The sequence below is a fragment of the Cibotium barometz genome, chromosome 1 (genome assembly GCF_041138505.1).
Source record: "Cibotium barometz isolate CiBa-2024 chromosome 1, ASM4113850v1, whole genome shotgun sequence".
Classification (NCBI taxonomy): Eukaryota; Viridiplantae; Streptophyta; class Polypodiopsida; order Cyatheales; family Cibotiaceae; genus Cibotium; species Cibotium barometz.
This window is the reverse complement of record NC_141046.1, coordinates 73,526,954-73,542,241: the sequence shown is the minus strand read 5'-3', so window position 1 is coordinate 73,542,241 and position 15,288 is coordinate 73,526,954.

Sequence of the window (15,288 nt, the reverse complement as noted above, 5' to 3'; positions counted from 1 at the left end):
TAGTTATATGTTGGCAAAGATACATAGAGATATTTGTAGGACTTTAAGATATTAATTTTGGATTTCAGCAAATGGAGATTCAAAATGATAAGAATTGCTCAAAAGCTGTAGTGGTTTATGAATGATTCTTCCAATGAATAAGTTGCTTTGTCTACCCCGCCTGAGTTGATGAATGTTCGAGCTGCCAAACACCTTGCTTGGTCAAGGTCTTCATGTGAACAACCAAACTCTAAACGTCTACAAATTATTGCGGATATATGCGAGCGCACTGAGAAAAATCAGGTTGCTTGTAAGGAGTACTTAGATGCCCTTTGGGATGAGATCCGTGGAAATGGCAACCAAAGGGGAGATACGCTAAGAGATGATTTGACTCATCATCTCCATCGCATCGTTGACATTAGTGGTCACATGGAGGCTAACCAACTAGACATAATTTCTTTCATGATGTCTCAATATGCATGTTGAAATTGGGGAACATCTAGGTGGATGTAATGGGCAATGTAAAGAACAAGTTGATATTCTAAAAGAGCAAGTACGTACATTAGGCTTGGAGGTATCAAGACTCAAGATATCTATTAATTGACTCAATGCTATTATGAAAAAGATGAGCTGTATGTTAGAATTCATGGTACCACCTAGAGATTTTGTGAAAGTAATGATGATTTTGCTCAAGGGACAAATTGTATTGCAACTTTTAGATTTGGCTCTCCATTTTGGCAATATTTATGAATTTTCTATTTTCACAGATTGAATACTTCTCTCTTCTATTTTGTTCTCACGCTCTTCTTTTCCTATCTCTCAACATGTATATTTCTGTTCTTTCTCTCTTTTCCTCTCTCACTCTCTCTCTTTCTCTCACTATCTATCTATCGTTGTCATTGTCTCTCTCTCTCCTTCAGAGACGGATTGTAATGTTATACTCACTTATCTATGTAGGAGATGGATTGTATATGTTACACCCACTTATCTATTATAAACTTTTCTAAGAATTACATTGTTATTTAGTTGATTCTATCTGGAGTAGGGTCACATGTGTGATAATGGTTGTTGAAGTAGAATAAATGTAATAAGGTAATATTATATTGTTTGAAGTTAAGAATGTTTATAAAAAGAAAATTACTATTCGTTATTTTGTGTTTTGAAGGAGATTGAAGATGGTTAGGAGCTGTATAACCAAGTCCGTCGGCTATATTGGATGCAACATGCGTGACTCACAATAATCGTTTACGGACACGGGCTTACATTTCAAAACAAAATGTTGCTAATTTAACGAATTACTTTAATGAAAATGGAATTAAATTTGAAACATTTAGAAGGGGAGCATAGAGAATTCCATGGTGGAATACACTTAGATTCAAGTAACAGAGCAATTGATTTAACTGAGCTGCCTATGGATGATAATATGCATTCTATTTGCTGTGTCATTGGTCATGTGGAAGGTCATGTGGAAGATAATAAATTCATTTCCTCATAATGTTAAGCACCCAGCAAACTATGTTGGTATATTCTAGAGATTGTACACTTCACTCATCATTAAGAGTCCTTTCTTATAAGTGCCAATTTTTATGGTGCACTAATTTTGAAATGTGAGGCATCAAGAAATCTTGGACAATATGTGGACAACACTGTTGTGGAAGTGGGAATATATCTTTCCTACCTTTGAAAATCCACCTCTTGCATTGGTTGAGTTGTTACTTGGTCATGATAATGCAAATAGGGAATTTGAAAGAATATACGCTCTTATAATAATGCCTTGGCATTCATTTCACTGGGTGCTCACTTGGATAATCAGTTCACTAGGGGGGAGGAGTATTCAATTTTCGAATCCATGGTACTACCTATCATTGTGTTGGTTCCATAATACCTGATGAAACACGAGATGCGGCTCCTCGATTTGCCCAACTATATGTGTATGATATAGAGCATGAATTAGAGAATAGAATTCATGGGATGCCTTCTTTAAATCATAATGTAGTTGAAAGGTTGCAAACAATGATGTATGGACATAATCCGTACGCATGTGCACTTCATACAATGAGAGAAATGTTGCAGTCAAGTCCACATACAAATTTAAGAATGGTCATCCCACCGAAGCACGATCAAGCTCAAGGCAATACTTGGTTCCTACAGGAAGTGAGGTAGCAACTATCATGCTGGGTCAAGGAGATGATTTACATGTGGGACATAGAGATATTCAAATAATGTTGTGCACAGGTGTTATAAAAAAAATCTAACTTGCACCCCTCATATATGCCTTTGTTATATGTTCTTCTATTTCCTCGAGGAGAGGATGGTTGGCATGTTGGAATTCCCCTCGATGCATATAGTAGCATGGAAGAATCCAGATTAGTATGGATGCACAATAACCATAAAGCATTGCATGTTCAAGTATACCAAGGTCTTGCAGATATGGTAAATTTAAGCGATTGGGTCAATAGAGTCTCTGGGGGCATTACTGGATGCAAGAAGGTAGTACTACCATCTACATATACTAGGGGGCCTACATACCAATATCAATAATATATGTGCATGTGGCAAGCCTCTTTTTTGAAATTAAATAACAAAAACAAATCCAGATACCCTTCCAAATATTATTTTTTTCACCAATAAGTGCATCATGTCCTTATGCTTCTCATAAAAGACTCGTGCTGTCAAGTCAAGTTTTGGGTAACCTGACCTGGCAATAAAGTATTGGTTATTTCATCCCACTTAGGATTGTAAGTAAAGGTAATAAACATGTCAGGTTTACCCATCTTCCTAACAATTGCCATTGAATCCTGGTACAATTGATGCATTGGAAAGTGTATGTGTTGAACTTCATGATAAGGTGATGTTTTCTAAGTTGCACAACATAATTAGTCATTGTAATGTCCATGGACCATGTGGGGAACTAAATATGTGCTCGCCTTGCATGGTTAATAGGAGTTCCAAACATCAGTATCCTCGAAAGTTTTTCGAGACTACTAGCGTTAGTGACAATGGGTATCCAACTTACATGCAGCGAGACGATGGTAGTTTTATCTAGGTAAATGATCATAGAGTGGATAGTGGGTTAGTCCATATAACCCTTTTCTCTCTATATGAGGTACAAAGCCCATATTAACATAGAAGTATGCTCTACCATTACACCTGTAAAGTATTTGTATAAGTATGTATACAAAGAACATGATAGAGCTACTATAGAGTTGCAAGACACACATGGGGTTATTGATGAGGTTAGTCAATATATGGATGCATGTCAGCGTCAAAGGCATGCTGGCGCATATACCAATATGATTTGCATGATGAAAAGCTTGATATACAAAGGTTGCGTGTTCATCTCCCGATGCACAATAATGTGATATTTAATGACCAGGATGATTTGTGTGATATGATTAGTTGTGACAGAAACCAAAGAGCATCTCTCACCAAATGGTTTAGAGCTAATCAATTGTATCCGGATGCAAATAGCTTGCTATGTGTTGATTTCCCTTGCAAGTGGGTGTAGAATTCGGCTCTTCGTTCATGGACTAAAAGGAAAAGAAAAATATGATCGGACGTATGTATAATGTTAGTCCGAGTGCAGGTGAGCAATATTACTTACGCATGTTACTCACAGTGTGCAAAGGTTGTAAATCTTTTGAGGATAACAGTGAATGGATATTTGTATCCCTGTTTTTAAGGCTGCCTGCTGCATGTGAAGCCAGAGGAATGTTGGAGAGTGATGAGGAGTGGTATATGTGTCTCCAATAAGCTGCATTTCAAAAAACAGGATTCCAACTGTGTCAATTGTTTATCATGATATAATGGTTTTTTGTGAGCCTGCATACCCTCAACAGCTTTGGAATAAATTCTCCACCAAAATTTCAAATGATTTTTCCCATTCCTTGCCATAGAGAGGGTATGCCGATGTTGGTGTTTGTCATTCTATAGCTAAGAATCAAGCTCTGTTGCAAATGCAAGACCTCTTACAATAGTATGGAAAGCGGCTACATGATTTTGAAGGATTGCCTATTCCTGATAGGTCAAGTGTTGCCACTGTCAACAATGGTTTGCTGATGAAAGAGGTGATGTTTGATTCTACTCATCAACAGGCTAATTTGTCTGTTTCCATGGAAAGGAGTCTAAATAGTTGTCAATCAAGAGCATTTGATACTATCCTTGAGGTTGTTTCTTTGAACCAAGGTGGTGTATTTTTCCTTGATGGACTAGGTGGATCAGGCAAAACATATCTTTATAATGCCTTACTATCTCAATTACGTGGAGAGAATCAAGTTGCATTGGCATGTGCATCATCTGGAATAGTTGCATTGTTACTTTCAAATGGTCTTACAGTGCACTCATGTTTCAATATCCCATTGGTGCTCAATGCTTCTAGCACATGTGGTATCAAAGCTAACAGCCCATTGGCTGAGGTGTTGAAGCTTGCAAGGTTAATCATTTGGGATGAGGCTCCATTGATACATCGGTATGCATATGAAGCACTGGACAGGACATTGCAAGACATTACACAAAGTGATATAGTGTTTGGTGAAAAAGTTATGCTCTTTAGTGGTGACTTCAGGCAAATCTTACCGGTTGTGCCAAAGGGATCGCGTGAGAATATTGTTGCTCTGCAACATCTACAATGTTATGTCGGTCACATATTTGGAGATATGTGAATGTTTTAAAGCTCACCCAAAACATGCGGGTTAGATAGAGTGCTTATAATTGTATAGAACAAGAATTTGTCAAATGGACATTATAAATTGGAGATGGCTCTATAGGCCATCCAAACAATGAAGGCAGAGTGGTAATTCCACCACGAATGTTGATCCATGGGAACTCCGTTTTGAGTTTAGTAGAATGGGTATACAAAGATCTTCAGAGAGTGGAGGATTATGCATGCTTCTTCAGAGACCATGCTATTCTTGCACCATGAAATCTAGAGGTTGATGAGCCTTGAGTGCATTGCCTGATCTTGAAAGAGAATATCTCAATGCAGATTCAGTTGTTTCTTTCGAGAATGACGTAATATTGTATCTAATTAAGTACTTGAACAGTTTGAACTTGGGTGGTGGTTACCTTCCTCACCCCGCTTGCTTCTAAAGGTTAATGCTCCTATCATGCTGCTCCGCAATTTGAATCCTCAGCGCGGCAGGGACTTTGTAATGGTACCAAATTGATATGCAAGCAATTTCACTCAAAGGTGATAGAAGCAGAAATCATTATAGGTACAAACATTAGAGGCAGGGTCTTTATTCCTAGGATAACATTCATACCTACTATGCTTCAATTGCCTTTTGACATGAGAAGATAATTTCCTATAAGGTTAGCTTTTGGTATGTTAATAAATAAGTCCCAAGGACAAACATTGAGTGTATTGGGACTTTATCTCGCCACACAACTATTCACACATGGACAATTATACGTTGCTATGTCATGTGTTAAATCATCTCATGTAGTGAAAGTGTTTGTAAAGCATACTATGGAACAGGAAAGCAGCATAGAATGTTCAAACGAAGTCTTCACAACCAATGTTGTCTACAAGGAGGTTTTCCAAATGGCATGCATCAAAATGTAAATGTAATCTATGTCCAAAAGGTAGAGAACAAGCTATTGATACAGCAGCTTACAAACGCTAGAGACTACATTCATAGATATATATGTATCAATGAAGTAAGCATTTAAAAAGGGAATGTTTGCAAAGATGTGCATTCTTTCACATTGATGCTACTCTCTTTGGTAATATCGAATTCATGTGTATAAATCTACTTGCACTGAGCTAAAGCTACCATGTAGATCCACAAAAGGGAGTGCCCCAGCATTGCTCAAGAGGTGGTTCAAATTGTCTTACTGTGCATTCTTTCACATTGATGCTACTCTCTTTGGTAATATCGAATTCATGTGTGTATAAATCTACTTGCATTGAGCTAAAGCTACCATGTAGATCCACAAAAGGGAGTGCCCCATCATTGCTCAAGAGGTGGTACAAATTGTTGAGATGGCTGAAGGGGCTCGGTGAGTTCCTGTTTGTTTTTTTTCAACATTTGGATAAGTAAATATTTGCTTTTGACTTGATTTTATATACAATGGCATTATTTATTTTTCTTGCTTGGCACAAAATTTTATATATATATATATATATATATATATATATATAGAGAGAGAGAGAGAGAGAGAGAGAGAGACTTTAAAATGTTATGTAAATGATTAGTGTAGTGAGTGTTATAATTGATATCAGGGGTATATTGCTTATATGATGGATGTAGCAAGGAGATCATTTTCATTTGTTTATGGTGAGATGGACAAGATATTGAAGGTAATATTTTTTGACGATTGCTATAATATAGGTATAATTTTTTTCCATAATCTATGTAATATTCATGGCTCAATTGTAGACCCTCCATTTTGGGAAGGACAAGCAACATCTCTAATTATCGAACTGTTAGAGAGCACCGATGTTTTACGGTATATATAGAAACTTGCTTTTTATCTAGCTTTTGTGTTTTATTTGATAAATTTATATTGCTACTAATACATTCTTTTTGCAATGACAAGGAATATCTTTATTTTTGAGAACCCAGATTATTGCTAGGTTTGTATGGTCGAGACACTTATAACGAGAGTTTTGGGCTCCTTGGAATTTACAATCTAAGATTGCGAAAGATCGTGGATCAACTTCATGTACATGTAATGTTTGTGTACTATGAAAAAGCCTGATAGGTTAGATTTTTGAGTCATAGGCACTAGACAATACATAATTTTTTGATTTGCTATCTACAAGCCTGATCAAACCCCATTCGCCTCAAATATTGATCCACCAAATGAGTTTTGTAAGGTTTTTTCCTTTTCCTACTTTTTTTCTTCAAAAATTATATCTTGCAATAGCTAATGTTTTTTTCTTAAATTTATTTTGCTAGATGGAGGCAAGGAGTATAGGCTTGCAAGGAGAGAATACAGTTGCCCAAAGATTATTTTAAAGCTTTGTTCAGGTGTGTTGAGATTGTCAACATTATATTGGGTTAGAATGCTAGATGTATATTTACGCCAGGTTTGGTGCTTTATTCAAAGAAATGTAAGTGTTTTAGTAGCTTCTACATGGATATATATGGCAAGCATGGTGTGTTTATATATAGGTTGGCAAGTTGAGGACCATGAGGCCCATCATGGGCTTCAAATATAAGGCTTATCTCTACCCACCTTCCGAGGATGAGCATTTTTTTTGGAAATTGGCTGGAATTAGAAAGTGCAACACAACACACACACCCATGCATGCCATCACTTGCGCAATGAGCGCTTGAAGCCATGACTTTGGGACTCTGGAGGAACACCTCTCTCCACTGCACTAATTTGCAGTCAACAAGGATGAGCCCTCCGTTTTTTATACATGCAAGAATACTCTTGCCCATCAGGGAGTCAAGCCACTAGTTCAGTTATGGCCTTGTACATTTGAGGCTTGAGTCTGCAAGATAAACAGACTTGAGAACCAGCTAGACACTGGACAACCAACTAGAAAATCTCTCTCTCTCTCTCTCTCTCTCTCTCTCTCTCTCTCTCTCTCTCTCACGCATGCATGCAGAGCTGCAAATGTAGGGCTACTCATGGCCATGTACAACATTTGTCCCATGGCTTTAAGATCTTCCCTTAACTTCAAAAACACAAAAAAGGCATAAAGCAAGGAAAAAAACACTCAAACAGCTAGTATCTCTCTCCCCCTCTATCCTCCATCTCTCCTCCCTCTTGAGCATGCATGCATGCATGCAGAGCTGCAAATACACTATTATACATGCTACTTGGCTTATCCCAAGATTAGTCATAAATCAAAATCAAATTTGTCTCTTACATTCTCTCTCTCTCTCTCTCTCTCTCTCTCTCTCTCTCTCTCTCTCTCTCTCTCTCTCTCTCGGGCATGCATGCATGCATGCAGAGCTGCAACGACACTAACATACACGCTACTTGGCTTATCACAAGATTAGTTGTAAATAAAAATTAAATTTATCTTACATTTTCAATTCATTTATTATAAGATTACAAGGTTAATCCTAAATTATAAAGAGCATACTACATCTATATCTATATATATCTTACAAGGCTTTGTTTGCTAGAAGACACATGGCGAAGCTTGTAGCATGTCTTCGTAGAGACTAGCCTTCAGAATTTGAATTTTAAATTCAAACTTTACTTCATCACAGTGTCAGTTAGGTGGTGGTAGTCAATCAGAGAGACGTTGGGACCTTGAATCTGCCTAATTTTTGCATGATTTCTAGAAGGCGTCCTTGCCCACTACCTTGGCTGGAGGACTTCAGCCCAGATGCGAGCACCTGTGGTGGCTGTTTCTCAAGCACACGAAGATGATGCCTTGCTACACCGAGCTCTTGCGTTTAAAAATGCAAGACCAGTTGAAAGCCAGCCCCAGCAGCCAGCAGGCAAAACTTCCAACTACTCTCCAGCAATAGCAACATTAGTATCTGGAAGTCGACACGGACGAGGAGGAGGCCCTGAAGTGGGCAGTCATTGAGAGACTACCCATATACGACATGTACTCCGGATGCTCTCTTGCCAACAGTTCCCACGTACTTCGTCAACAAGTCGACATGTGACACCTTCTACTCGATTGATGTAGATGGATGAATGGATGATGTGGTTTGATGTGTGAATGACGTAGATTAATGTAGATTGATGTATGGAGGATGTGGTTTGATGTGTGAATGATATAGATTAATGTAGATTGATGTATGGATGATGTGGTTTGATGTGTGAATGATGTGGATTGATGTAGATGGAATGAATATGGATGTGAAAATGGATGTGTGGATGTATGAATGTGAATGGGGATGAATGTGGATGTGGATATGCATGTATGAATGTGGATGTGAAAATGGATATATGGATGTGGATGTGGATGTGGATGTGGATGTGGATGTATGAATGTGGATGTGGATGTATGGATGTGTATATAGACATGTATGTATTGAATGCGGATGTGGAAGTGGATGTATTTATGTGGATGTACGAATGTAGATGTGTATGTGGAATAATGAATGCGAACGTGTATGTGAAATGATGTGGCGTCGATATGAGTGAATGGATGAGATGTGATGACATGTGAATTGGGATGTGAATAAATGATATGTGATGTGAATGAATCTGATGTGATGAGATGGATAATGATGTGATTGGATGAGAATGAGTACACATATGAATGGAATGTGGAGTAAGTAATGTGGACTGATGAGGGATAATGTGGAAAGATGGGAGTTTATTATAGAAACTGTATTTGTGACCTGTTTGTAAATGAATGTTTTATGTCAAGAATGTTGGGAAAGCATTTTGACCGTCTTGATTAAGGTCGTGGAGACCTAACTGGTAAAGTTGCAACAGCTGTGACGGAGAGTCAACGGAGGACGTCTCGCGTAGCATGGTCGGCCGAGGTCTTGACCAGCCTCGGTTCGATTTAAATGGTGAGCTTCTGGTACGGTGGATGAGGGACCAAGGAAGCGGCCTACGAGTGAAACACTAGGTAACCTGCGACGACGAAAGATCCTAGAGGGTGCTGACCATACGGTGCTCGGGCTCTGGCATGCAAGAGTGTTAGGCCAGGTAGCACTCTTAAAAAGCCAAAAACGGAGTGTTAGGCCACGTAGCACGCTTAAAAAAATAAAAGTGAACGCTGACCATAACATGCCAAGTAACGAAGTTGGCTGAGACGTAGCACGTTGAAAAAGCATAACAAAAGTTGATTTGTAGGATGGTATAAAGAGGTAAATACCGCCTCACAGGAGGTACTGGTAAAGAACGCAGCGTTGCTTCTCCAATTGGTTGGTGTAGGAGACGTTGACGAGCTTGCAGCAGAGGGGAGGACGTTAACGCCAAAATAGCACTCAGCGCTTGGTCTTCTTACCGGTGGGTATGTTAGTGTTGGGGGCCGATTTGTCGGTGATGACCACCGTGTTTGTTTGCTGGGGCCAATGTTGCTGGTGAAGCAAGGGGCGACGGTGTTGCCCCAGTGTCGCTTGGCCGACCTCCGGGATAAGGCGGGATGGCTTGTTGCTTGGGCTAGCCGTATCCTTCGTGCCAGTGATTTTGTTATAGTGGAGGCCGGTTGGTGTTGTTGAGGAAGTTCTCTCTCTTTCTGGGGCTGGTGTTGTTGGTGAAGCTAGGGGCAGCAATGTTGGCGTGGCCAGGGGAAACCAGAGCCAGTGTTGTTGTGGAGGGTGGTGCCTTCGGGCTTGGCCTTCGGGCTAGCCTTATCCTTCGTGCCAATGGTTTTGTTATGGTGGAGGCCAATTGGTGTTGTTGGGAATGATGGTGCAAGGCTAGATGCGTGTGATCACTCCTTTCTGGAAGCCCCTGCATCCACACAAGCTTGGCTGAGACACATGGGCTAGAGGTGACCGACTATGTTGCTACAGAGACACATGGGCTAGGGGTGGCCGACTACGAGACGACGACGGCCTCTACAATGACACCATTCAGATCCAAGGCCAAGTCCAGGTCTCCAACATGACTAAGGTGGCCATCGTGGTGGGTGGCATTGGCAACTTTCAAGGAGCCCGGGGTTACCTCCTTGTCTCCCTCATCCGCAAATTGCTGATCCTTTCCAAGTCTTCTCTCATGAGCTCCACTTCCTCTATGGCCATGCTTGAGAATTCCCAACTACATCATGCACAAGATGTCTTGGTGCGTAAATGCAAGCATGTACTCTCTCTCTCTCTCTCTCTCTCTCTCTCTCTCTCTCTCTCTCTCTCTCTCTCTCTCTCTCTCACACACACACACACACACACACACACACACACACACACATCATCATCATCATCATCAAAACCACGTGCACTCCATGATCTAAAGCTTGCAAAACAAGATTGTTTTTTTAAATCTTTTACCGTGTTTTGTGTGAGTGCTTGGGTAGCATACTTCGTGTAGTGTAGAGCATATTTGAAATGCTCGAAATGAAAATGAATTTGAAAGCATACTTGGAAGCAATGCTAGACTGACATCTGCAATCAATGAGCTTGAAGCCTGTTCTTATGTTTGATGGGGATTCATAAGTACCTCACAAATTCGAAAATTATGAATTCATTACCACATTTGAAAATGTGTTTTGTATCATGAATCAATACGTAGGACTAATGGCCACCTTTAACATTGAAGGTATTTTGTTCCACTTTCGATATCGAAAGTGCTATTTAGGAAATCAGGGAAGGGCACATTCTCTTAAATTTCGAGGAGGACTGTGCCAACTTCCCACCGTACTTTATGTATGGGTTTTATTTTTCACTCACACAAACGAGCACGAAAATCCTATGACTTGATGAATGACATGTAACTCAGATTCAAATGTGGTGTAATGAATTTGGAATTATCTACCTTGCGATGTACTATGAGATCTGCGTCGATGTCCATCGATTCCTCACATTGAATATAATCATAGGCCTGTTATTCATGCTTGTTTGAGCTCAGTAAGTTGTTCGTATAAACTTGAGAAAGACACACATACGAAGAGGACGTGCTGTAGAAATGGTATGGAGGATTGCAAGTACAAGCAATCAAGAGGATAAGGCTAGCCAAGCATTCTAGTTAAAACTTCGCCAAAGCTTTAAATTGTATACATTAAATTTTAAAAAAAGTTACACTACAGTCACTGGCAACCTCCCCATTGCCTATGTCGCCTTTGATGCCATTGTGTCACTGTGGATGTGGATGGTTGATGCTTTACTTTTGGGAAAGGGGAATTGGGTCATGGAGATCTTCTTGTGACCCGAGATTTGCCAACATTGGTTATAGCACTAACCAATTTAGTACAAAGTAGTAAAAGAAGCTAGTGCTACTGGAAGGTTGTTAACATTCCATGCGATTCTCTTGCTTCGGGTGCAACAAACATGGGCAGCTTGGTTTTGGCTTTATGAAAAACGAAGTAGAGAGAGAGAGAGAGAGAGAGAGCTTATACACATGTCTGTGAAGCGTTTGGTTTCAAAGACTACCCAAGTTGCTTGTGACTCGGACTGTCTGGCTTTCATCTACACCTGCAGCTATCTTTAAGGCCCTTTACACACCCACTCGTGCCCATGCATGAGTGGTGCGTTGGGCCAATGGGGGACACCGCCATGCAATGAGCTTTTACACATCGCCTCCTCTCATGCTGGCCTGCATGTCATGCTGGCCTCCACGCCACGCCCAAATTTCCTCTGAGATTGGGTAGTGGGACATGGCTGCCCAATCTTGGGTGCAAGTCTCTCCATCCAATCGGCTTCGTTGGTGCGTCCTGGGTGCTACTGGATTTCCCCCAAAGAGCGTTGAGAAATCCAGCTTGTTGCAAAAAAACCGATTTCCAGAAGCGTACAATTTGTAGAAGCGTACGATTTGCACCGCCATCTCCAGGTAAGCCTGCTTTTTTTTTCGGGAGCTCCGTATTTTCTGCAAATCAACATGCTCTCTGCTATCTCCATGCCGTTTTTTGCTACATGCTCTATAGTTTTTGCTCTCTGCTTATCTGTTTTTGTTGCATGTTCTACTTACCTTTATTTTTTGCACTCTACTCTGTATTTTTGCTGTATTTTCAATTTTTGTATAAGAAGGTAAGGAGAAAAATAGCACTTTTCGGTTGTGGTTATAATATAGCTAATTTCAATAGCAAGGAGAACCTAGCTTAACGATGCATGCTATTTTTGCATGCTGTTTTTTTGCAACATGCACTAGTTGAAAAAGGCATTGCACTGTTTTTTTTTGTGTTATGTAGCTGTGATTTAACGTCTTCATCTCAGCACATAGGTAGAAGTTTTGTACATCTTTAGTTTGTCAATAGGCTCCATGGGAGTTGTGTCCGAGGAACCTCCCTCTGATGACTTACACGTTCTCTTTTTATTTGCTCATGGTGGGTGTTTTTGTTGCATGCTATTTTTTTTTGCAACATGCACGAGTTGAAAAAGGCATTGCACTATTTTTTTTGTGTTATGTAGCTGTGATTTAACGTCTTCATCATCTCAGCACATAGGTAGAAGTTTTGTACATCTTTAGTGTCTCTTGAAGCTTGTTTTTCTACATCATTTGCATTAGCACAGGGGTGGTAACTACCTCTGCACTGGATCTGGTGTTTTTGCCAATAGGCTCCACGGGAGTTGTGTCGGAGGAACCTCCCTCTGATGACTTACACGTTCTCTTCTTATTTGCTCATGGTGGGTGTTTTTGCTGCATGCTATTTTTGCATGTTGGTTTTTCTGCAACATGCACAAGTTGAAAAAAGGCATTGCACTGTTTTTTTCTGTGTGTTATGTAGTTGTGATTTAACATCTTCATCTCAGCACATAGGTAGAAGTTTTGTACATCTGTAGTGTCTCTTGAAGCTTGTTTGTCTGCATCATTTGCATTAGCACTGAAGTTGAGTGATTAGGTGTGTAATTAAAACTTACAGTGCTTAACTTTACTTGGGTGTGTGGGGATGCCATAGCACATGTGCTATGCTATGCATGATGGAGTTGATGATTCGAAGCTTTGTGAGTAGGCGTTTATGGAGTTAAAGATCACACTTAAGTTTGGGAAACAATCTGAACTTTCTGTTGGTTATATATCACATCATGCTGAGGGCTAGGGCTAGAAGGCCATCACCTTGATGAAGACATCTTTTAACCTATGATTTGCCCAGTTGCACAATCATCTTCTTAATCATCTGTTGCACGGGACCTGCTGTGCTTACTCATTTTATCTAGTGCCTTTACAGACTGTTCCATATTTTTGTTTTTTTGTATTTCTGTATTTCAATATTTTTACCATCTTCTTTGGTTAGCATATAATGGACCCCTATATTTTTTACGTTCCAGTAACCCCCCAATAGATTCCCAGAACTCGCAAGACAGCGATTACATGCCCTTATACTCTCAGTATTCTCAGGCACCCTACTTTCCTTTGTCCGCTTTCGGTGGTTCGTCGTTTTCGTTTACACCATACCACAACAATGGCCCAACCCAATCGGCTACCAAGCTCTGCATCAAAGTCCGCAACCCTTACAAGAAGATATGGACATCTCATCTTTGACTCTGAAGCAAGGGGGAAGTGATGTGGATGGGGTTTTTGCTCCAAAAAAGCTTCCAGTAAAACGTAAAGTCCAACAATGCAGAGGTGCAGGAAGTTGAAGTTTCCAACAAAGCCCCCGTGACCAAGAGAGGTAGAAAGGCCTCTACACCAAAGACCAATGTAGATGAACAATCACGAAAGCGGGAGGTTTGGAAGGATGCATGGGTTGTTCAACTCATTCACATTCAGGGCTCAATGCACGGTAGGCTCAGATTGCTAGAAGGAGACATGAGCAGCGGTCATGTTGGGCTTATCCTAGACCCCAAACTTTTATGGAGCATGGTTTGCTTGGAAGCTACTCAGATAGAATGTTCAAGAGTAGGCTCCGCCTAAGCAAGGAAACACTTCACTTCTTGACTACACGGCTTGCTCCTCGCTTGCAATGGTCTAACACTAACTATCGAAAGGCAATTAGTGTGGAGAAGCGTGTATGTGTGGCTTTGCATCGTCTAGCTACTGGATCAAACTTACAAGTAATAGCAGATTTGTATGGGGTTTCCACATCTTCATGCCCCAAAATTATGTCTTAGGTGACAAGCATAGGGTCCTCCACACTCTAGGTACACAAACTCTAGGTACACACCTCCCAGGACTGCAATCTTTCATAATTATCAAGTTTTCTATGTTCGCTTTTGAAGAAACTTCACCATTTCACCTAGCAATTTGGTTGTCTAATTGCAAGGAACTTCCTTAGTAATGCTGTAAAGTTCAGCCCTCTACAGCGGTTGATTGGAGTGAAATATTAAATGTCAAGAAGTTTTTCAGCGTGATACATACTTTCCATGTCAGTCTGGGGTGCTTCACAAGGTGGCATCAGACTAAACACAAGACTGCTCTCTCTGTTCCATGTCAGTCTAATGAAGTTTGGGAGATGCACTTTGTGTAAAGGGCGGTGTGTAAAGGGGGCACCCATGCATGGGCAGTCACTTTATTAATAAAAGCAAGCATGGGCAGTTGGTGTGTAATGGGGTACGCCCGTTCAAGAGTGCACAAGGCACTTTTTGGCTGCCCATATGTTGGGCGGTATTGTGACACCCTTGGGCAGTCTGTATCCACCCTAACTGCAGGTTTACCTTAATACAGCCAGCTCGGTGCCCATGGAACTGATAATCAGTACAATGCTAAAGACAACTCTGTGAAAATCGTGTACGAGCCTCAATCCTCCCGACCAAAGGTAATTAATAGTGTCTCTTACTGAAAGAACCTGCATGGTGAAAGTTGCATGTGGAAACAATCACACTGTTGCGGTGGACTCAAATG